This window comes from Grampus griseus, assembly GCF_964374135.1.
Source record: "Grampus griseus genome assembly, chromosome: 6".
Classification (NCBI taxonomy): domain Eukaryota; kingdom Metazoa; phylum Chordata; class Mammalia; order Artiodactyla; family Delphinidae; genus Grampus; species Grampus griseus.
Genome location: NC_139000.1, coordinates 60,592,508 through 60,617,395, shown reverse-complemented (window position 1 = coordinate 60,617,395; position 24,888 = coordinate 60,592,508).

The following is a 24,888-nucleotide window of genomic DNA, read 5'->3' as shown; positions in this document are numbered from 1 at the left end:
CCGTTCAGTATGGCTTTCCCCACCAGTAATAATTAGATGTTACTGCTCAGTGATGTGTAGCATTGTTCACTTCCCAGGTGTATTTCTCCCTGGAAACATACCCAGACGGGTATCTCCAATATGTCTAAAAAACACTGTACTCATTTATACTGGTATAAAAGAAGTAAACATGTCCCTAAACAAGGGAAGATAGGCAATATATCAAATCTACTGAAGAAAAGTATAGTGCTTTCCTTCCACATATTTTATTCAATAGCAAATTTCCTATTAATATCTACTCACCAAGTGTTTAGATCTGGAAAGATTCCCAAAACATGTTTTGGAAAGTTTATCTCTTTCTTTCCTTTTGTAACTGTAATCTCTTTAGCTATCCACTTCCTCTGAGTGACATTACTACACAGACACACAAACACACGCACACACACACACACACACACACTCGTGCATGCACATATGCACACTGGTCAATTTCATACCCTGCAAAGTGCAAAACCAAGATTATGGCAGTTATTCAAGTGTTGAAAAAAGAAGATAAAGACATATAAGCATAACAGCTAAAATACTCCACTAAAAATAATGTATCTTCAACCCAGCAATTATACTGCTGGGCATATTTCCCAGAGAAATGAAGATCTATGTTCAAGCAAGAATCTGTACACAAATGTTAACAGAAGCTATATTTGTAATAGTAAAAAACTGGAAACATCCCTGATTTTATTTCTCTCAATTTTAAATGAGATAATATCTGCAATGTCCTTAGCATCATCAACATTGTACTAGTCTTAACTGAAGTGTTTGTGTAGATTCAGAGTTGGCAATTGACACATTTAATTAGTTGTTTATGTCTACATATAAACTTGCTAATTCATTCCATGTCTTGGTTAGAACTTTATGCATTTCCCACGTGTTCCATGCTGTCTCTGCTATGTCAAGTGTCCTTATTTGCCTCATGACCATGGTAAACTTCCACTAATCTACTAACACCCAGCTCAAACATTTCCTTCTTTAAGAACGTTTCCTTTCACATCATTCGTACTATCTATACCAACATAGTTGTGCGTTCCCTTGATTTTACGATTACTATTTCTTATGTATGTTGCTAGTAAAACACAAATTAATGTCTATTGGACATGTCTATTTATGTATAAGTTATGTGTTTAGTAACTATATAATTTATTGTCCAAACTGGAACACTTCTGTAAGTAAAACGTGATCCCCTTAGTAATAATGCCAGGCTAACTCATATAAATCCAAACGATAACTTAGAACCCAGGACCAAACTCAACACTAAATAATAATCAACTTGAATTTGGGGACCATATGTTATACTAATTATGTATGAGGACTCAAGCAATTTGCTTTTCATGTAATCAATGTGTATTAATGTTCATGGCACCTGAATGCACAAATGAATCCATAAATGACTCAATGTATCATACTCTGGCCAATGATTTCTGGTGACTCCTTTGATAAGGAGTCACCAGTTGATACCAGTTGATAAGCTTCTGTCTCTCAGTGATTTGTTTTACAATTTTGGAGGTAGAACTTTCCACACCATATTTTTGTTCTGCCGTCTTGTTCCCTTTCAGGCTCTGCCAATAATGGACACTTGAGAGAGACTGAGAAGCTGGGAGAAGGAAGTAGGTCTTGTTTTCTGTTTGCCTCCTGTTCCTTTAGCAACCTTGTTTCTTCACCAGAGCAGCAGCAGTTGCATACAATGGCAGCGACTGAATCTAGTTTGCAGCTTTTTACAAAAGTCACAAACACAGCATCATTGTTCCTCCTCAGAGACACCAGCACCTTGGGCGGGCACCTCATCTTCAAAGGTCTGGTTCCCTTCAAGCTCAGAAATACCTCTGTCAGCTGGCCAAGACCCACTCCTCAGAGCTCAGAGTTTCAGTTGTGCAGGCCCCTTTCTCCAAGCTCGTAAATTTTAATGACACAATCCACTTCCTTTGTCCCACCAGCCCTAAGAGTGGCAGGTGTTTCATGCAAAAGTTACCTCCATGATACCTTAGGGTTTTCTTTGTGCCTTTCCAATTACAAATTTGACACCGTCAAATGTAATTAAGAATTATTTACATTAAGTTATCTTCTTAAATAACCAAATTGTACAAGCATCTTCTGCAGGGTAACATTGGTACATATTCCACACAATATGTGTTTTTCTCCTTGTGGTCTCATGTTCTTTTACAGTTCATTACTAACTAGTTATGAGTCACCAAATTTATAAAATCAATAATCAGGCCTATGAAGGAAATAATTATTGCTATGATCCCATCTTGCCTTTTGTAGCTCCATATCTGAAGACTCCATCAGAGAATATTAATACCATGACCTCTAATTTTTCCTGACTGCAAAATCTCATCTTTGTTTTGGTAGCTCCTTTATAAACCATTCCTTGATCATTTATGCCCTTTTTGAGGTCTTAATAAGCAAATACAAAATCCCAAGAAAGGAGCTCCCAATGGAAAAACTTTAGCTTCATCTCCAATATCCATTTTTCTTTTTAAGTGTAATTTATTTATTTTATTTATTTACTTATTTATTTTGGCCATGCCACATGACATGCGGGATCTTATTTCCCCTACCAGGGATCAAACCCCTGCCCCTGCATTGGAAGTGCAGAGTCTTAACCACTGGACCACCAGGAAAGTCCCTCCAATATCCATCTTTCTAATATCCAATATTTATTTTCTTTCTATTTTTACTCATGTACAATATAACAATTACAATAGTGATTTAATATAAAAATACACAGAACTGTAAGATATTAACTGTACCCATAGTTAAATAATTACTGTACACCTTCCTATTTTAATTAGTGTAGTGCTTTACTTCTTTAAGCTCTTTTAATTCACACATAATTATCTATGTTCATATGTCTTTATAATGACCATTTATATAGCTAGAAATACTTTATTAATTTGATAGGTGAATATTTATGTAGCCATACTCCAGCTTCTGGACATTCAGTTTGGTTGCAGATTGTCTACTCTACACCAGGCCACAATGAATATGTTTGCATACATATTTATATCTATTTTTTGTTTGGAATATATCCTTAGTGAAAATACCTAGATTTAGAAGTATTGTGTCTGAGAGAATTGAAAACATGCTCCTGTAATAAACTCAGACAGAATCTGCTCTCCTGATGATTCACCTCTTGGCTCATCCAAGACAGGGGAAATCACTGCAGTCTTTCTTATGTAGCCAAAAGATTTTGGACAAAACTGGTGCTTAGAAATAGGGGACTATATTCATGGGAAGCTTGTTTGTTCATAGTGAGTTTTTCAGGTATTTGGTATGTGGAAAAGGAAGGGGACCAGTCATGTTGACATTCAGTAGTCTAGTAAGTTGTTACTAGTAAGTTCTTTTTGTCAGTCAGTCTCCAGGTGAGATGAGGTTCATAAGTAGAGAGAAAGATGAAGATTCTTAAAAATACCTTAAGACTACAATTGATTTAGACTTGATAGTACATTGGGAGAGTCCAGTGGACTCTATTAGCAGAGTAGTGTTGCAGGGACTCCTCTCCTGAGCACATTGTGAGTTTGCTCTCTTCACTTCCTTTGAAGTTATGTGACTAACCGTCATGCTCTCACCAGTGAAATATGAGCAGAAATGATAGCTTCAATATCTTAGGTCAGAACAGAGAAGGATGAGGATGTGTGTGGCACATGAAGAGAAATTAGGAGGAAAAATAAGAAAGTGCAGGGAACAGTAATGCAAAAGAAAGCAGTGGTTGGCAGTATTAAGTCCTAATGGAAGAGCAAAGAAAGATCAGAAACAATACCTACACTCTTGGAAAATTAATAAGACAGAGGCTGTTGGTAATCTGTGGGAGAGAATTTTCAGTGCTCTGATGTGAATGAGAACTAGATTAGAGAGATTAAAGAGTAAGTAGAAGTTGAGAACGTGTACGTAAAGTATTGGGACTGCTTGTTCCAGAAGTTTGTTTATAAAGAAAATGGAAGAAATAAAGTGATAATTGCAAGGAGTAGTAAGATCAATAGAGAATTTAAGGTTTCTTTTTTAATTTTTTATATTCAAGATATGATGACATCTGTATGTTTAAATGTTGATGAGACAAGAACATATAGGTGCAACTTTTCCTTCAGGACATGATATATAAGAAATTCATACAAGCAATAGATAGGAAAAGTTGAAGCAGAAGCTTCAGTCAAACCTGGATAGAGATTCAGGGAGCTGAATAGAAGGTTTTGTTTTATGAATACATTTTGAATTGAATAGATAGAGTTTTAAATCATGAATATATAGATAGTAGTAGCAATAATGGGAGTGAATAATATTACCAAATACTGTGCAGAGTAAAAAAGAGAAAGGAAGGGAAGGGAAGAGAAAGAAATCAGGAGAGAAATAGGGGGTCTCCAGAAATACCTTAAGGTTTGTTAAGTAATAGAATGCTTTTGTTTATGAATAGACATATTCTTGTAACTTTCCAGTTGTCATTATCTATATTCTATATAGGTATATCTATACCTATATCTACATCAATATATGTATTTTTTCTATCTGTCTAAATATCTGTATTCTGGAACTTATAAATATAGGAAAATAGGAAAACTTCTTTGTCTTTACACAGCTGCGTTTGATAAACAAGATCTAAAATACATTTAGAAAATTATGAAAGTATATTTTTTGCTGTGTGCCATTTTTAAAATTTGATTTTGTGTTTTTCTTAAATACGGATTTTCAGTATCCAAAATGTATAAAAATAATTAACAGATTAATTTAAGATTGATAAACAGAGCATTGTTTGAAAACTATGTCTTTAATTTTTATGGAGAGCAGAAAACTAAATGTAGCCAGTAATAATATGATATTGAGGCATCTACTCCCCTAAAGTGGGCTGGAGAAATATAGCTCCTGATTTTTTATAGGGATATAACTGCTGCTTAACTGTGATATGTAATCAAAATAAATTTATGTATGTTAATTATATTTTTACTAAACAATTTAATTAATAACTTTGAACATTTTAAAATTAGAATGTTCAAAGTTACATGAATCTTTTTTCATCATAATTACTTGGAGTGGCCATTACACTTTCCCCAAGATATAAGAAAACAAAATCCATGGGAATGAGGCAAAGGAATCTTCAGATTCAAGAAACACTTCAGAAGATCATTGTGTTAGGCAGACTCTGAAATGCCCCTCAGTGAGTCCACCTCCTTGTAGTTCAACCTTTGTATAATCATTTCCCTTCAAGTGTGGGCTGGATGTAATGATTTGCTGCTAACAAACAGAATGCTCCAATGTGATGGAGTCTCTTTCCAAGATTAGGTTATAAACCCTTGCTCACATTTATTTTACCTCCATTGTTCAATCCTACCTGCTCAAATTGATGAAGCCAGCTACCATGTTGTAAGGTATGGAGAAGCCCATATTATAAAGAATTGAGGACAGCCTTGGCAAATAGCCACCAGGTAACTGAAACCTCTAATCCATCAGCCTACAAGGAATTGGATGCTGCCAACAACCACCAAGTGAGTGTGAGTGGATCTTGGGTCCTATTAATATCAAATATTAAGAGGATCCTAGGTCATATCAATGTCAAATATTGATATGACTACATCTTGGATGACACTTTGATTGCAGGCTTGTGAGAGTTCCTAAGTCTCAGAACCCAGAAAACCACATACAGATTCCTGCCCCACAGGTATTATAAAATAATAAATGTGTTGTTGTAAAATTCTTATTTTTGGACAATTTGTTGTCCAAAATAACAATAAATAACTGCTAGAATAATATTGCACACTAAGACCTAGAACCTCCATTAGAAAAAATTAAAATGTGACAAAAATCAATGATGAAGAAGGCAACAGTTTTCTGTTTCATGCCCTTAAAATTTACTAATACATCTTGAATGTTCCAGCATTATACACCCACCAAAAATTAAAAAAAAAGGCAAGAAAAAATACTCTGAGAATCACTCATATGATATAACAAAGAGGTCAAAGCTTCTGCACAGCAAAGGAAACCATAAACAAGACAAAAAGATAACCCTCAGAATGGGAGAAAATATTTGCAAATGAAGCAACTGACAAAGGATTAATCTCCAAAGTTTACAAGCAGCTCATGCAGCTCAATATCAAAAACACAAACAACCCAATCGAAAAATGGGCAGAAGACCTAAATAGACATTTCTCCAAAGAAGATATACAGACTGCCAACAAACACATGAAAGAATGCTCAACATCATTAATCATTAGAGAAATGTAAATCAAAACTACAGTGAGATATCATCTCCCACCAGTCAGAATGGCCATCATCAAAAAATCTAGAAACAATAAATGCTGGAGAGGGTGTGGAGAAAAGGGAACCCTCTTGCACTGTTGGTGGGAATGTAAATTGATACAGCCACTATGAAGAACAGTATGGAGTTTCCTTAAAAAACTACAAATAGAACTACCATAGGACCCAGCAATCCCACTACTTGGCATATACCCTGAGAAAACCATAATTCAAAATGAGTCATGTACCACAATGTTCATTGCAGCTCTATTTACAATAGCCCGGAGATGGAAACAACCTAATTGTCCATCAACAGATGAATGGATAACGAAGATGTGGCATATATACACAATGGAATATTACTCAGCCATAAAAAGAAATGAAATTGAGTTATTTGTAGTGAGGTGGACGGACCTAGAGTCTGTCATTCAGAGTGAAGTAAGTCAGAAAGAGAAAAACAAATAAATACCGTATGCTAACACGGTATATATATAGAATCTAAAAAGAAAAAAAATGTCATGAAGAACCTAGGGGCAGGATGGGAATAAAGACTCAGACTTACTAGAGAATGGACTTGAGGACATGGGGAGGGGGAAGGGTAAGCTGGAACAAAGTGAGAGAGTGGCATGGACATATATACACTACCAAACGTAAAATAGATAGCTAGTGGGAAGCAGCCGCATAGCACAGGGAGATCAGCTCGGTGCTTTGTGATCGCCTAGAGGGGTGGGATAGGGAGGGTGGGAGGGAGGGAGATGCAAGAGGGAAGAGATATGGGGATATGTGTATATGTGTAGCTGATTCACTTTGTTATAAAGCAGAAATTAACACACAACTGCAGCAATTATACTCCAATAAAGATGTTAAAAAATAAAATAAAATGTGAAAAAAATAAAATGAATATGAGGAAAAAAAAAAGTCAAAGTTGCTGAGAGACTAGACCTTAAGAATTCCCACCACAAAAAAGAACTGATAATTATGCAGTTTGATAGAGCTGCCAGCTAATGCTATCATGGTAATCATACTGTAATATATACGTGTATCAAACCAACATATTGTACACCTTTAACTTACACAATGTTATACATCAATTATATCTCAATAAAAATAACTTTTAAAAGAAAAAATATTCCCTTCACATGTACCCGACACTGCCCAAGGGAAGCCTTTTTGGTCTTGGAGCGAGCCCAGAGGGTTCAAGCCTGTGCAGATAAATACAGAAGTCCTAGAGGGGTCTTTTCAGCTAGGCTGTGCAACTAAGAATTGAGATAGTATTGACATACGTACAGCTGCTTGCTACAAGATTCATTCTACTCCATTTTATCATTTTTTAGAACTTCCACATAAGCTGTGTGCTTATCCATGGAATTTCTTACAAGCCAAGAATGCATTTTAAATTGAACAGAGACATATTAATAGGAAACCACGCATAGGTGTCAAATACACTTGCCTAGGAAAGACATAGCCTAAGAAATGATTAAAGGATTCAATCCTGGCATGAAGGAAATACAAAGTATCTGGCATTCTTCTGTAGAATTGTAATGTGAGATAAAGTCAAATAAATGACTTTTTCATGATTAAAAATATATATATATATGTATATATATATATATATATATATATATATATATATATATATATATATATATAGTGCCTAAATAAGATAGATTTTCTTCCTTTCACATAACTTTGTAATGATAGCCAAATTGCCCAGAAATGAAACTCAAGTCATTACAAGCAGTAACAATAGGACTCAGGTACCATCTATCTTGCTCTTCTGCCATCACCAAGAAAGTTGACTTAATCAACATGGTTAAAACTGGCTTATCACCATAACATCTAGATTTTTCACTATTGGAAGTGGGAAGAGGATATAGAGAGCAAAGAGTTTTCTTTTAAAGACATGACATAAACTGTGTACTTTCTATTCATATCCTCTTAGCTAGAAAACTGTGTACTTTCTATTCACACATCCTCTTAGCTAGAACTTAGTCACGTGGCAACACAAATCTTCAAAGGAAGCTGGGAAAGGTAGTCTCTAGCAGGTAAGCTATATGTGCAAAAAAACTCAGAAAGCATGCATGTATTTTGGGAGACATGAGCAACATCTGCTACAGAAACCAATTCTTCATCAAAGACATTGGATATTCATAAAGAAAGAATAATGTAGCAACTTAGACAAATAAAACACAAAAGCAAAAAATGAGGTTAAGACAGAAGTTGGCATTTTCAAGAGGTAGGAAATGATATACATGGTTTCAGTGTAATGATACATTATGGTTGGAGGGGTCTGAATGAGCTTATTGAAAAAGGTGAATCCAGGAAGGTAGCTTGGTGTCTTGGCAGAAGGTTTGAAAGCCCTAGAAATAATTATTTTTTTCTAAGAAGAGTAAAAACTTTTACTCATTTTGAGCAAAAGAGTAAAATAATTAAGTTTGTATTAAGAAATATTTCAGAAAGCAGATATAAGGGTAGGCTGGACACAAATATAGTTTTAAGCCATATTATAATTTGCAGTTAAATTTTAAAGCACATTAGAAATAGAGCCAAGGAAGTGAGAAAGAAGAGATGACAGTTTAAAGCATACACTTGAAATAGAATAAAGTAAGATAGGATGGGATAGGACAGGATAGGACAGAATAGAACAAACATCGTAACATAACATAACACAGCATAACATAACATAACATGCAAATTGATAACAAGTCAAATATAAGGAATGAGCCAGAGTGAAAATCTGACTATGTCTCCAAAGTTTCCAAGCTAAAATTCTCCCTGAACAGCAGCTCTTATGAAAGGAAGTGGTACAGTAGAAACGACTGAGGTTTTTTTTGAAAAGGAGATAATGTTTTCCATTCTGCATATGTATAGAGTCTCAAATACTTATGGGATGATCTGATAGAAATTTGTGACCGAAATCATAAATTATATTTTGGTTTGCCTATGTTTATCACCTTGGCTTATTTTAGAACACAATGCTCTTATTGTGCTGAGTTGATTGATCTAGTAGTCTGTCACCAGGCCAGTATTTCCATAACTTATTACCCGGTTAATGCCTTTCACTACCTCCTTTTCTCTCCATCAGCATGCGTTGGGCAATGAAGCACAAAAATTGCATATGGTGCCCTAATTTTAATATGCAAATATATACTGCTTTACTGTTGTACTTATGGTCTTTCTTTTCCTGAAAGCTTATTGATTGAATTTTTTACTCTAATTGAGAAGACTGAAATAAACCAGTTTTTACCTTGAATAATGATTTTCCATTATTTGCTCTTCTTGAATAATATGAACTATATACCTAACTAGACAGGAATTAAATTTCTTTTAGAAATTCTGAGCAATACTTTTGTATTACATTTTTAGGATTTATTTCCTTTAAGTAATAATTTTAAATGTTGGTAAAGATAAAAAAGAAAACCAAAAGGAAAGTATTTACTGTAATAATAATGAGCTTTATACAAAATTACTTCAGTTTGAGACTTCTTCAGTTATTCTATCAGTGAACTAATGTACTGCCCTGTTAGACAAGGTCTTTAAACCAATTACATAAGGTTAATTGTATAAATTAACATACCTAATATGATAGCAACAGCACTAACTGGTTGAATAATGAGTGTTTTCTAACTGAATGCATTAAATTCATCTCTGTTCACCTAGTAATAAAAGCAATAACCTTTTAAACATTAAATGGAATAACCATGTCTATAATTATTTGCTTTTTTAGAGAATGAGAGAAATAGATATGAATCCTACTATTTGCTATTTATTTCTAATTTGCATGCTACAGTGATGTTCTCTCAAATCACAATACTTGAAGGTATTTCAAAAATAAAACCACTATCCAGGGCTTCCCTGGTGGCACAGTGGTTGAGAGTCTGCCTGCCGATTCAGGGGACACGTGTTCATGCCCCGGCCCGGGAAGATCCCACATGCCGCGGAGCGGCTGGGCCCATGGGCCATGGCCGCTGAGCCTGCGCATCCGGAGCCTGTGCTCTGCAACCAGAGAGGCCGCAGCAGTGAGAGGCCCGCGTACCGCAAAAAAACAAAAACAAAAAAAACACTATCCAATGATTAAATAGAGATGCAGAAAGTAAACCTAAAGGGTAGCAAGCTATATCTAGAATTTTCTTTATATATTGTGTTTTTAACAGTAGCTTGCTAGATTTTGGCAAACCTAAGACAACCATACTGAAATCTGTCAAATGCCATAACAGGATATTTAATATATTTCTCAGTTGATCTCCAAAATTGTTTTTATTCTATACACCTTGTGGTCCAGCCACAGCTACTTCCTATTGCTTGAAAGTGTCATTCTCTTATGACTATAAATTTGCTGATTTTCTTCACTCGTTCTAGTATAGCCATATCTCTCCTTTCTCTATTTTGAGTTCTTACCCCCTCTTCCTTTCCCATGCCATCTTTCTACTACTCTTCTTCCTTCTTTCTCTTCTTCTCCTCTTCATCCTTCTCCTCCTCCTTTATCACACCAAATTTATCTTTTCTGCATACCCAATTCATTTCCTAACAGACCATCTCATCACAAATAATTCTATACCTCTCTGTGCAAATTTAAGGGTCTATTTTTATTTTTCTTATGCCATCAATCACTGTCTCTCTAAGGCTATGATTTCTTACATACACATGTGCTTTTTATCCAAGATAATGTAGGTTTAAAAGAGATTTACTATGTTTCATTCACATTTTTTCTTTAGTACCAAACCCAAAAACTTTCACATGTTTAGTCCTTAATAACTACTTGCTGAAATATACCCACTGAATATACATAGTAGTTCCTGGCAAGATAGACTCACTAAATTAAAAATTCATGCTTAGGGGGCTTCCCTGGTGATGCAGTGGTTGAGAGTCCGCCTGCCGATGCAGGGGACATGGGTTCGTGCCCCGGTCTGGGACAATCCCACATGCTGCGGAGCTGCTGGGCCCGTGAGCCATGGCTGCTGAGCCTGCGCGTCCGGAGCCTGTGCTCCGCAATGGGAGAGGCCACAACAGTGAGAGGCCCGCGTACCGCAAAACAAACCAAACCAAACAAACAAAAAATTCATGCTTTTTTAATATAATAAATAAAATTGAATCTTTAAATTTATAACGAAAAGAAACTAAACAGGAATACGGAAGTGCCAGCTAAAATTATGTTTCTACAGTGGATTCTAGTTAACATTAACAGCTTGGGGAACTGAGGTGAGTCAATTTTTTTCTGACAAAGTGAGTCCCTAAGAGCCCCAAGAAAGAAAAAGAAAATGTTTCCATTTGGATCAAAAAGAAACAGTGAAATTATCGGTAGAAATAGGTAGGAATAAAAAGCAGTGGAGGGAAAGTCACAGTGGAAGATTACAAGTGAGAGGCAGAATAATTATATTGATAAACGAAACCATAAAGGCTATAGGTAGAAAAGGTAAGATGAAATGATACCACAAGCAATAGAGAGAATGTAAGTTAAAAATCACAAAATGAATGTTACATTGTTTTAGTGTAATTTAAATGAAAATGAAGTAAGGCAAAATTACAAAGATACAATACTCTGGTTTTGTTCCTTTATTCTCAGTCTATAGTAAAGACTGTCTAATATAAGAGAAAGATAAGAGCATAAATGAGAAGAAATATCATTCAGTATGACCATTTCCACACCTTAAGAGGAAACTAGGTCTTTTCTGAACCTGCCATCTTCAATGTTTTTCTCTTAAATGGCAACATTTATTATCCAATATTTTATATACTTGAGAGGTGCCCTTGCTCCCCATTGCTTTTATAATTCATTATTTTCCACTCTTTTGTTGAAAATAATTTCTATTCCTTTGATGCCCCTGCCCATTCTTTTGATGCCCATCTGGCTATACCAAAATTCCCTCTCCTAGCAATTATTTGTCAATGTCTTGATTACTCTCATTCATCAAAACCTTCACATCTGACTTTTCCTTTTTCAACCCAACTTTTCACCTATCAACTCAAGCTACGTTTTTATCTTGGATGCATTCAATGTCCACATGGGTGATTATCACTTATTCCGCCTATTGGATTATTAATCTCCTTATTCCAAAGGATCTTTTCTAGGGGGAAGACATGCCTCGATCTTTTAGTAAAGATTACTAAAATCTTAAATGATGACTTCCCCCTACACGTCTTCAGTTAAATGGATCACAAGATCATACCTAACAGTAATGAAATCACAGAAGATGAGGATTTTTAACTGGTAACATCATCATTCTGAAAAAATTGAGATTCTTGCTGTGTAGAGAGTCCATACGGGATAAGCAATCAGCAGAATCTGTGAGACCATCTACTTTCACATCTCAGAGTTTGTACTACTGATATTTTTTCTCTCTTAGATATACCTCAGCTACCAAATTAAGTCTTCCCTTTGTCTTTTAAGTATTTTCACATCTGTCTCATTTATATAAAATAAATCCCACACTCAAGCTGCATGTCTTCTGAAGCTACATTTCTTGCCCCCATTTGCATTCAAACATTCCTGAAAGGGTGATTGAATCACAGTGTCTATTTCTTTGGCTCTCATTTATTCACAAGCCTAATTCAATTAGGTTTTACACCCACTTTTGCAGTAGCTCTCATTGAATTTATCAATGCTATCCATGTGCTACAAAGCTACACACAGCATTTCATTAATTCTGTTTCTTGACCACCTTTACCTCTTGACAATATTGACCACTATCTTCTTAAAATAATCTCTTCTTTTGGCTTCCTTAGCAAAAAAATCCTCTGAGTTTTCAACCCACATCTCTAGCATCTGTGTCTCTTTTTATTCTTTTTGACACAATCCTTACATCTTTGTTTTTCTTCAAAGTCACACTTTATTGTATTTCTAGCTATATTATCTTCTTAGGCCGTCTAATACTTTCACATGTTCACAAACATTTACTTAACTACTTATTCTGTGCCTCACACTCATTCAGGTGCCAGAGACTGAAAAATGCATACAAAAATTTGTGATCGCATGAAGTTACATTTTAGCTTTGGAAATGGCTAATACACAAAAAAATTAAATAAAATATATAGTATATTACAAAGTGACAAGCATCAAGGAGTAAAAAGAAACCAGGGATTTGGAATAGGGATTGTCAAGATGGAAGAACTGAACTTTTGGAGAAAGTAAAGAAAATGTCTCACAGAAAAGGTGATATTTGAGAAACTTGAAGGAGGTAAGAGAATGGAGATTTGTGAATGTCTAGGAGGAGATAACTGAAGGGAGGAAACTGAAGGACATATTAAAGGAACTATATAAAGAGCTTCGATTGAATTCTATTGAGAGGTATTAACTTACTGAATGAATAAATGAATCATAGGTAATCTTCATGGGAAGAGACATATCAAAATATTTTATAATCAGTGAAATATATTTTATTTAGATTATTTTCATTCTTTCATTTGTAATAAGTATTCTCCTTTTATACTGTAAATTAAATCTAAAATATAATTAAAACATTGATATAATAAAAGTATAAATATGAAATAAATTTATAAAATGTATTAAATATAATTAACGATACAGTTTAGTAACACTCTTCTAGATTCTGGGATTAAAAGGAGAAAGCTATATAGGAAGACCATAGTAGTTTACACAGTGGGTTTTAAATAATCAAGTCATACACATATACTATAAAAATTTGGAAAGATAATTTTGAATTCTTATTATGGTCCACTCACTCTGTTCTCTCCATCCTCTTTCTTTACTGTCTTGTAAGTATGTTTTGGTGACCATAAGAATAACCCTAGATTTTCAAACAAAGAATTTAAGAAGATATTTCTGTAAGAATGAGGTTATTGGTCTCTTAGATATTCGGCTCTTAAATAATTTTAATCGTAACTCTCTAGGCTGCTGATGATTTCAGCCAATGCTGAGGTTACAGCATTTTGGCCTAGACATATCTTGCTCCCTGAAGTTCAATCAACAGCTTATTTTGTCACCCCTTGTCACTTAGTAAATTTCAGGGAATCGGTTGTAGCATGGTTAGTTAGTCGATGGCCTCAGTTATTTTTGTTGGAATCTTCTGTTTCTATAAAGGTTATAAAATTTAACAAAGCAATGAGCCCTATCAGCTGGAAATCAGTCAGGCTTTTCCCTTCTATTGGCACATCCTCCATGTCTGATCATTGCTCCAAAGGATTGAGTAGCAGTAAGAGAATAGAGAATCCAGTGAGACTAAGGCTAAGATCTTCTCTCCATCAGATATATAATTTCCTTATTTTAGTTTAAAGTAAAACATATCCATTATTTAAATGCAAGGTTTTTGTGATTTTGAAAAAAAAAACAGAAAAGATTGTGAAATGGACTAAAGTTTTAAACCACAGTAGGCTGGTAGGAGTTAGGGGAAAGAGTCTATACATTAAATAAAGAATACCTATGGTGTCAAGAAGAATATTGAGATAGGTATATAATATATGTAGTAATGCAACCCCCTCACACTTACTTTCCAGACTGATAAAGCCACCAAAGCTGCACAGCAGTTCACCTCCAGTTTCTTGCCCTTTGCAATCACACACATTTTAACCACAGTCTTACAATACGATCAGGAACTAATTCTCACCTACATTAGGGGATTTTAAAATCTTTTAAACCCCTATGTTTCAACATTCAGGTGGACTTATTTCTGTTTCCATTAGTTTTTACATTCGGAATGCCTGCATACTTTCTGAATATATTCCTGAATGCCATGAATACTTTCATAGAATATTCCCTCTTATTTGTCATAATCACTTTGGATATATTGTTTCTGCTATGGTTTTGGTGCTTCTACTCACTGCTTCTAGTAACACATGGTCTGAGTTCTTTCAATTCTTCTTCACATGGCATAATTTCAATTCTCCTTTCCATAATTGTTATACCCCTCTTCTACTTTGCCTTTGATTAATTATTTTGCATGATAGAGGCTACTATTTAGTAATAACCAAAGTGCCAGAAATACCTTGAAACAAGGTACACAGCATATCGTAGACTGTAAGAAACACTGCTTAATTGAAAATTATCACTATCTTGCTAACAACTAAGTTACAGAAATAATATGTTTGGAATCTGAAATTCAAAGCAAATCTTTCTGGTTCCAAAGTCAATTATGTTTCCACCCTATTGACGGCTTTATGCTTTTTATCCTCTATTTTCCCTTCTTACTCTATTAGTTTCCTGTAGCTGACGTAACAAATTACCATAAATTTGGGAGCTTAAAATTACAGAAACATATTCCCTCACAGTTTTAGAGGTCAGAAGTCTGAAATCAGCATCACTGGGCTAAAATTAAAGGGTTGACAGAGCCACACTTCCTCCAGAAGCTCTATTGGAGAATCCATTTTTAACCTCTTCCAGATTTGGTGGCTGCCAGCCTTCTTTGGCTTGTCATTGTATAACTCTAATTGCTGCTTTTGTAATCACATCACTTTATCCTCTTCTGTCTGGGTCAAATCTCCCTTTGCCTCCCTCTTATAATACTACAGGTAATAACAATACAGGTAATAACACTTAGGTCCCATGTTATCATCCAGGATATTCTCCCTGTTTCAAGGCCTTTAACTTAATCACATATGTAAAATTGGTTTTTTTGGGGAGGGGTTGAGGGGGTTGTTTGGTTTGTTTGTTTGTCATACAAGGTAACATCCACAGGTTCCAGTATTTAGGAGGTGGATATCTTCTGGTGGGAGGTCATTACTTAGCCTACTGCACTCTCTATCCTTCTCTACTCTGCTCTTTTTTCAGGTTCTGATAACCATGTCTTCCTTTCATTCCTTCTGCTCTATAGGGAGCTACAGCTCCTTCTTTGTAACCCTGTGGTTTAGTACCATTCCTCACACTTTCACTCACCTATACTTTTGTAAATAAAACAGTTTATTAAACTCTTCTTCAATTATCTTAATTATCTTAATTTGTGTGTGTCTATATGATGCTTGGATCTTTAAAATATCTAAGACATAAAATATAATTTGGGACATCAGCAAGATGGCAAATAGGAAACCTGAAATCTCCTTCCCCTTATGGACACACCTATTTAGTGACAATACACAGAACAGTTCCCCTTGGGAGAAATCCAGAAACTGACTGAGAGGCTCCTGAATGCTGGGTGAGCACAGAACCAGCCACATCAAAGCTGGTAGGAATATTTCATCATGAGTCCTGTACCAGAGTACAGCACCATGCTATTGAAAGGAAACTCCCAGTTTCCAAATTCTTCCTAGGGAGTGAAGGAAAGGACTAGACCATAGATTCAACATTATGATTATGCTGGGGGCTTCCTGAGCCACTGACTTCTGTCTCACCTGTTTTGAAGCTCTGATGAGACTTGGGATACTCTAAATATTGGGGACTATTGAGAACAAAAACTGTTGTTTGAACTGGCAAACTAACACATGCCGTACTACACACCCCAGCTCAGCACAAAGCAAACAGGCAAGAAGAAACCCAGCCCCCAGCTTCTCCCATGGAGGAAAAAAAAAAGCACAGGCAACAAAAGCAACAGTATGGAGATTCCTTGAAAAACTAAAAATAGAATTACTATACAACCCAGCAATCCCACTACTGGGCATATACCCTGAGAAAACCATAATTCAAAAAGAGTCATGGACCACAATGTTCACTGCAGCACTATTTACAATAGCCAGGACATGGAAGCAAAGCAACCTAAGTGTCCATCGACAGATGAATGGATAAAGAAGATGTGGCACATATATACAATGGAATATTACTCAGCCATAAAAAGAAATGAAATTGAGTTATTTGTAGTGAGGTGGATGGACCTAGAGTCTGTAATACAGAGTGAACTAAGTCAGAAAGAGAAAAACAAACACCATATGCTAACACATATATATGGAATCTAAAAAACAAAAAAAAGGTTCTGAAGAACCTAGGGGAAGGACAGGAATAAAGACGCAGACATAGAGAATGTACTTGAGGACACAGGGATGGGGAAGGGTAAGCTGGGACGAAGTGAGAGTGGCATGGACTTATATATACTACCAAATGTAAAATAGATAGCTAGTGGGAAGCAACCGCATAGCACAGGGAGATGAGCTTGGTGCTTTGTGACCACCTGGAGAGGTGAGATAGGGAGGGTGGGAGGGAGACGCAAGAGGGAGGGGATATGGGGATATATGTATACATATAGCTGATTCACTTTGTTATACAGCAGCAACTAACACAACAATGTAAAGCAATTATACTCCAATAAAGATGTTAAAAAAATAAAATAAAATACATTTTTTAATAAATAAATGCATTGCTATGCACCTTGCTTTTCTCCCTTAATAATGTTGCCAAAAGAGGGATTGCTGAGTCAAAGGATAAAATGCATTTTTAATTTTATAGATAGCATGGTATTTATTGTCCTCCCAGAATCTTCTTGATGTTGCTATTTTTCTCTCTATAAGAAAGTTTTCAGCTGTTTCAGAAGCTTATGAGCTTCTCTCATTAAGATTTAAATGACAAATAAAATCTGATATACTTTCCCAGATATTTTCATCTAAACAGAGAATAAAGTCTGAAATGAAAAGAACAAATCTCTAAATGATGGTATCAATCAACTGAAAGAATTTAGAGAGGGCATATTCAATATTCTAGAATTTGTGCCAAGCAAACAGAAAAAGTTGTCCTTACTCAAGGTCTTAGAGTGTAACTATTATGTAAACATTTACTTTAAATGTCACTTCTTTGAAAGTCTGACCTTGGCTGTTAGGTATTTGACACATTTGTTAGACCAACTTCCTGCCTGAATAATTGAATCAAGTAGAGTTCTGTTTACCCACTTAGAAATGTAACTGTTTATTTAAGTTCCTATACAAACTGACCACTTCTGTTTCTACTATAAACCATGAAATATGTAAATTAGTTAAATAAAATCTCCTAAAGTTAAATACGTACAAAAATAAATAAATAAAAATAAATAAATAAATAAAAGGATCATATACCATGACCTAGAGGGATTTATCCCTGGGAGTTGAAGATGATTTCAACATACAAAAATCAATTAAAGTGATAAACCATGTTAACAGAAAGAAGAAACTTGTTATAGAAGGATTTTACGCCAACATAATAAAGGACATGTATAATAAGCCCACAGCTAATAACATACTCAATGGTGCAAAACTAAAAGCTTTTCAGGAAAAGCTCAAGAACAAGGCAAAGATGTCCACTCTCAGCACTTTTATTCAACTAGAATTCCTAATCAAAGAAATTAGGCAAGAAAAAGTAATAAAAGGCATTCAGGTTGGACAGGAAAAAGTGAAGTTGTCTCTGTTTGCAATGGCACGATATAGAAAAACCTGAAGACACTAGAAAAAATTCTCAGAACTAATAAAGAAATTCATTAAAGTTGCATTAAGTAAAAATAATACAAAAATTAGTTTCATTTCTATAAATTAACAGTGAGCTTTCTGAAAAAAGAAATTAAGAAAACAATGTAATTTACAATAACATCAAAATTAATATACAAAGGAATAAACTTAATTAAGGTGAAGGATTTGTACACTGAATACTACAAAACATTGATTAATAAAGTTAGGGTCAAATAAATAGAAAGCCACTCTGCATTCATAAACTGGAAGATTTAATATTGCTAAAATGTCCATACTACCCAAATCAATCATGGATTCAATGTAATTTTTATCAAAATCCCAACGACATTTTTTTTTATAGAAATAGAAAAAAAAAATCCTAAAACTCACATGGAACAAAAAGATCCCAAGTAGTCAAATAATCTTGAGAGAGAAGAACAAAGCTACAGGCATCACACTTCCTGGTTTCAGGACATGTTACTATGCCACATTATAAAACAGTATGTACTAGAATAAAGACAGACATTTAGATCAATGGACCAGAATAGGGGGCCCAAAAAATCTCATGCATATATGATCAACTGATCTTTGACAAGGATACATAGAATGCACAATGAGGAAAGAATAGTCCCTTCAACACATGGTTTATGGAAAACTGGATATCTACATGAAATCGGACCATTATCTTACACTACACCAACAGATCAACTGAAAATGGATTAGAGACTTGAACATAATACCTGATATTATAACATTCCTAGGACAAAACATAGGAGAAAAGCTTCATGACATTTGTCTTGGCAATGATTTCATGGATATCACACCAAAAGCACAGGCAACAAAAGCAAAAACAAACAAGTGACATTACATCAAACTAAAAAGCTTCTGCACAGCAAAGGAAACAACAGAGTAAAAAGGTAACCTATGTAGTGAGAGAAAATATTTACATATCATGTATCTGATAAGAGGTTAATATCTAAAATATATCGGGAACTCCTTTAACTTTATAGCAATAATAATAATAATAGTAATAACCCAATAAAGATAGGCAAAGGTCCTGAATAGAATTTCTCCAAAGAAGACATACAAATGGCCAAAAAACATATGAAAAGATGCTCAACATCACTAATAATCACAAAAATGAAAATCAAAACAACAATGAAATATTACTTCACCATTGTTACTATGACTATTATTTTTTTAAATGATGAGTGTTGGTGAGGATGTGGAAAAATTGGAACCCTTGTACACTGTTCACAGGAATGCAAAACTCTGCAGTGTCTATGAAAAACAGTATGAAATTTCCTCAATTTTTTTTAAACGAACGACTACATGATTCAGCAATCTGACTTCTGTGTTTTTATCCAAAAGAATTGACATCAGAATTGAATATCCTCGAGAGATATTTGCATCTTCATGTTCATTGCAGCATTATTCACAATAGCCAAGATGCAGTGTCCATCAACGAATGAACGGATAGAGAAAATGTGATATATACATACAATGGAATATTATTCAGCTTAAAAAAAAAAGGGAAATCCTCCCATGTGTGACAACATGGATGGACAATATATTAAGTGAAATAAGAAGTGACAGAAGGAAAAAATACAACGTAATATCACTTACATGAGATTTATAAAATAGTCAAACACATGGAAGCAGAGCATGGTATGGTAATTGCCATGGGCTACAGAGGCAAAGGGAGGGATGGTGAGTTGCTACTCAACATGTGTAAGGTTTCAGTAACACAAGATTAAGTTCTAGAGATCTTCTGTACAGCATATTGTTTGTAGTTAACAATACAGTCTTATACACCTACAAATTTTTTACAAGGGTAGATTTCATATTAAGTATCTTACCACAATATGTATATAAAATTTGATCAGTGTACTTTCCTACTTCAAACACTGGTGGATTTAACACATTTCTAGGTGTGGTGGAAGGATTATTTTGAAATATTCACTTTGGGTTTTAAAAAGGAAAAATTCACGATTATTACTTGTGTGAGTCCATATGGACAAGATATTATAATTCAAATGGATGTCTTAGGATCTACCAGTCTAATGGTTTATGGTGCTCTCCTGGTACACAATGTTAGTCAAGAAAGTGTGTGTCCTGAAAAATACCTGACTTTTGCTAATGTCATGAATGGAAAAGAGAATCATCTAATGTTGATGGAATTCTTCTTAGCCCCCTCATTTGTATATTTTTGTTACTTTTAATTACTTGTTTATTTTATATTGTCTGAAAGTTATCACTACATTAGAACACTTTATTTTCAAAAATGAGATACAAAGGTCTTCCAGGAAGGTGAAGTAGGGGTATAACTGAGGGGGAATAATAATAATTCCCCCTAATAATTCATGTATGATGTATATAAATACAGGCATTGTATAGCTCTACAAATTGACCAAAATGTGTGTTGGCCCAATATTCAGAAAACAAAAGAAGAATGAGAGCAAGCTAAATCAGAAATTTCTGAGCAAAGAATAATTTAATTAATACTTGATTAGTATAATGTAATTAACATTGATTGTATTTGTTTCATTTTTTCCTAAAAATGAATACAAAGATATTTTTCAGGTCTTGTTCAGACCTATACTGAATTTGCTTTTAATCCCCAATACTACTGTTATCCTTTGAGTTTACTCTCTGGTTAAATAATACGTGAGCTGCTGTCCATTAACCTAAGTAGAATGTACTGGGTTAGCCCAAAAGTTTGTTCAGTTTTAAGTAAAAATAAAAGACACATTTTTCATTTTCATGAAGAACTTTATTGAACAACGTATTCACTAACCAAATGGACTTTTTGGCCAATCCAAGAATATTGAAGTTTCTATTTGGGGAAAAAGTTTTATCTAAAATGTTGATTTGAGTAGCGGATTATAGATTTTCAGTTGAAAATTAATAACCATTACATTCACATTTCTAACGTCAGGGTGAATAAATTGGTGCTATTGACTTTGAAGGTCTGAACAGAAATGATTTTTGGGGATTAAAATGGGGAAGAAACAAGGACCTACTGTATAACACAGGCAACTATATTCAATATCTTGTAATTATGATGGGAAATAACCTGAAAAAGAACATATATATATATAAAACGGAATCACTCTGCTATACACCTGAAACTAACAAAACATTGTAAATAAACTATACTTCAATTAAAAAAAATTTTAATGGGAAAGAAAAAATATAGCTACAGATGGCTCAACTTTATTGTAAGGAAACCCTAATAAGACAATTCAACATATACAATATACATTATTATTGATTTTGGAAGTACCCCCTTTACTCCAGCCTGTGGATTGACTTCCTAACTGAATTTCAAAAAGGAAATATAATTGAGAAATGCAGTTAACAAAATTAGCCTTTCTTCAGGGAAATATATTTAACTGTTCCTGAGGCAATTTTATATGTGAATTACTGATCAATGAAATGTTAAGTTTCTAGGAAACTAGACAATTTTAGAAACAGAGGGCAGAATGAAAATCTGGAGGTTATCCTGTCTATCTCATCTTTCTAGAAGCTCAGCCTTATGCCAAGTAGTGTGGAAGTATTCCTTGAGTGCAGAAACTTGCCCTAATCTTATAAAACTGTTACTGTGCATATGAATGTCTGCACAAATGTCAATGACAAATGTGGGACTGGGACCATTTATCCCAAATGTACCCTCCTTCATCCCTAATAGTTTAATTACCTTTAAATACATTTCTTAGTTTTATAGGTCATTTTTGCCTTTGGTCTGTAAACATGTTTTAAAGAGCTTAAACTCCTCCCTCTAGCTGATTAGCACCAGGACTGGAACAGACCTGCCCAGCAGCCTGCCTGCACCAGTACTGGGATGCATCAGGCCCAGCCAAGCAAGTAGCCAGGCAAGGACAGAGCCCCACCCACCAGCAGGCAAGCTGCTTTAAGACCCCCTGAGCCCATAGCTGCTGTGGAACACAGCCCTGCACACCAGAGGGTCCAGAACCTGACCCCACACACCAGTGCACAGGACCAGTACCAAGGACCCTGAGGGCCCTGCAGACAGATATCTTAGGTAGTAGCTCTGCCCATCAGTAAGCAGGAACCAGCCCCAGAACCCCCTAGGTCCATGGAAGTTCCTCAAAAAATAAAATATAGAACTATTACATGATCCAGCGATTCCACTCCTGGGTATATATCCAAAGAAAATGAAAACATTAATTTGAAAAGATACATACACTAATTTACAATTGTAAATAGCATTACTATTTACAATTGCCAAGAAATGGAAGCAAGTTAAGTATCCATCAAGAAATGAATGTATAAAGAGGATGTGATATATATTTGCAACAGAATATTACTTAGCCGTAAAAAAGAATAAATTTTGCCACTTACAACAATGTGGATGGATCTGGAGGGTATTATGCTTAGTGAAAGAGAAAGACAAATACTCTATGTTATCACTTATATGCAGAATCAAAAAATAAAATGAGTGAATATAACAAAACAGAAGCAGACTCATATATAAAGAACAAATAGTTGTTAGCAGTGGGAGAGGTAAGGGAGGAGGACAAGATAGGTGCAGGGGATTAAAAGTTGCAAACTACTATGCATAAAATAAATATGCTACAATAATATATTCATACAGCACAGGGAAGATAGCCAAAATTTTATAACTTTAAATGGAGTAAAAGGGCTTTTCTTTTAATGTAAAGCTAAAATTTATAAGTTACAGGGATAATATTGAGCACAATGTATCTGTCAGTGTTAGCAACTAACGTATAATGGTATCCAACTGCCTTCCCAAATGAAAAAGCTGCTGCTCAGTAGTATTGGCCAAATTATTTTCACAACTCTTTCTGTTTCCTATGAGCTCTAATTCAACCTCTAGGATGACAGAAAAATCTCCCTCCCTGGCATGTGATTTCTGCTATTTTACTTGCTCAAGGTCAGTGTTTCTTCATTACTTTAGCTCTTATCCTCTTTGAAAGCCCCTGGACCTGTATCTCAGGTCAGATTGTTACACATATATTAATAGTGTACTCTGAGAACCCCAGGTGCTTATTTCTATACAGTCGTATGTTGCTCTGGAAACAACAGGGTTTAATTATTCTTTGAGATCCTTTCTAATGATATTTTTATGATTTTTTGGGTCATATACATACTAAAACTAATTTTACAATAAAAGTAATATGAGTTAAAATACAAAATTTTAATAGATCAGGTTATATAAAGTGAATATAGACCCCTCCTGCCATCCTAACTTCTTCCACAGTCCCAGAAATAATCTCTATTAATTGCATCTAACACGTTTTACTAAAAATGTTCTACACATAGGTGTAAGTATTGTCATACTATCATAAAATACCTTCTTTCACTTAACAGTATATATATATATATATATATATATATATATATATATATATATATATATATATATATAAAAGTTTTTCTTCTGTTAGGACATATTATTTATCTCATATTTTAACAGATATATATAATCTTACCACACAAATGTGACATTTTATATTGAAGCTGTATTCTACTGGTGAACATTTATGTTCTAATTTGTATAAATTATAAGCCATTTTGCATAGCATTCCTTTATACTTCTGATTGTGTTTTCTACAACCTGTGATTATACAAAATAAATTCCTACAAATGGAACTGCTTAATCAATTTTTTAAATTTTTAAATAGACTTTAAAAATTGTAACACTTTACAAAAAATATCATTAGTATTATTTTCCTATTAACTTGATAAACTTATTAATCACTTTAATGTTTGTTAATTTAGTTGGTAATAAAAATAATCTAGTTATTATTAGTACCCTTAAATATGTGTGAAGCCCAAAATATTTTCATATGTAAATCATCTTTTTAAATGTATTTTTCTGTGAACTGTCAGTTAATTTCTTTTTACCCTCTTTTTCCTCTTTTTAATTATTTTTGAGAGATTAAGGAATGTATCTATTTGTTTCCTACGAATTTTACAACTCCATATTTTTACTTGGTACTATCTAGTATTTTTCTAACCTTACATTTCTTGAATTAATTCCAAATGATAATGTAGAATTATTTTTATAATAGTTCTCAAATAATTTACATATGATATCTGCATCACTACTCATAGTAAATTTGGCCTCTATTTTATTTATTTATTTTTATTTTTGTGCTGTGCTACATGGAACCCTCCACACCAGATGCAGCAAAAACCAGTGTTAAAGCAGAGATGATATGAATCAGAACAAACTCTGAAACAAGGAATCCCTTACTGTTGAGACAATGTGTGCCCCATTATAAGTCTACTCTGTGACTGAGTTTTCAGTGTGATACTACAACGAGTCCTGAGTCCATAACTGATTTCATTGATTGA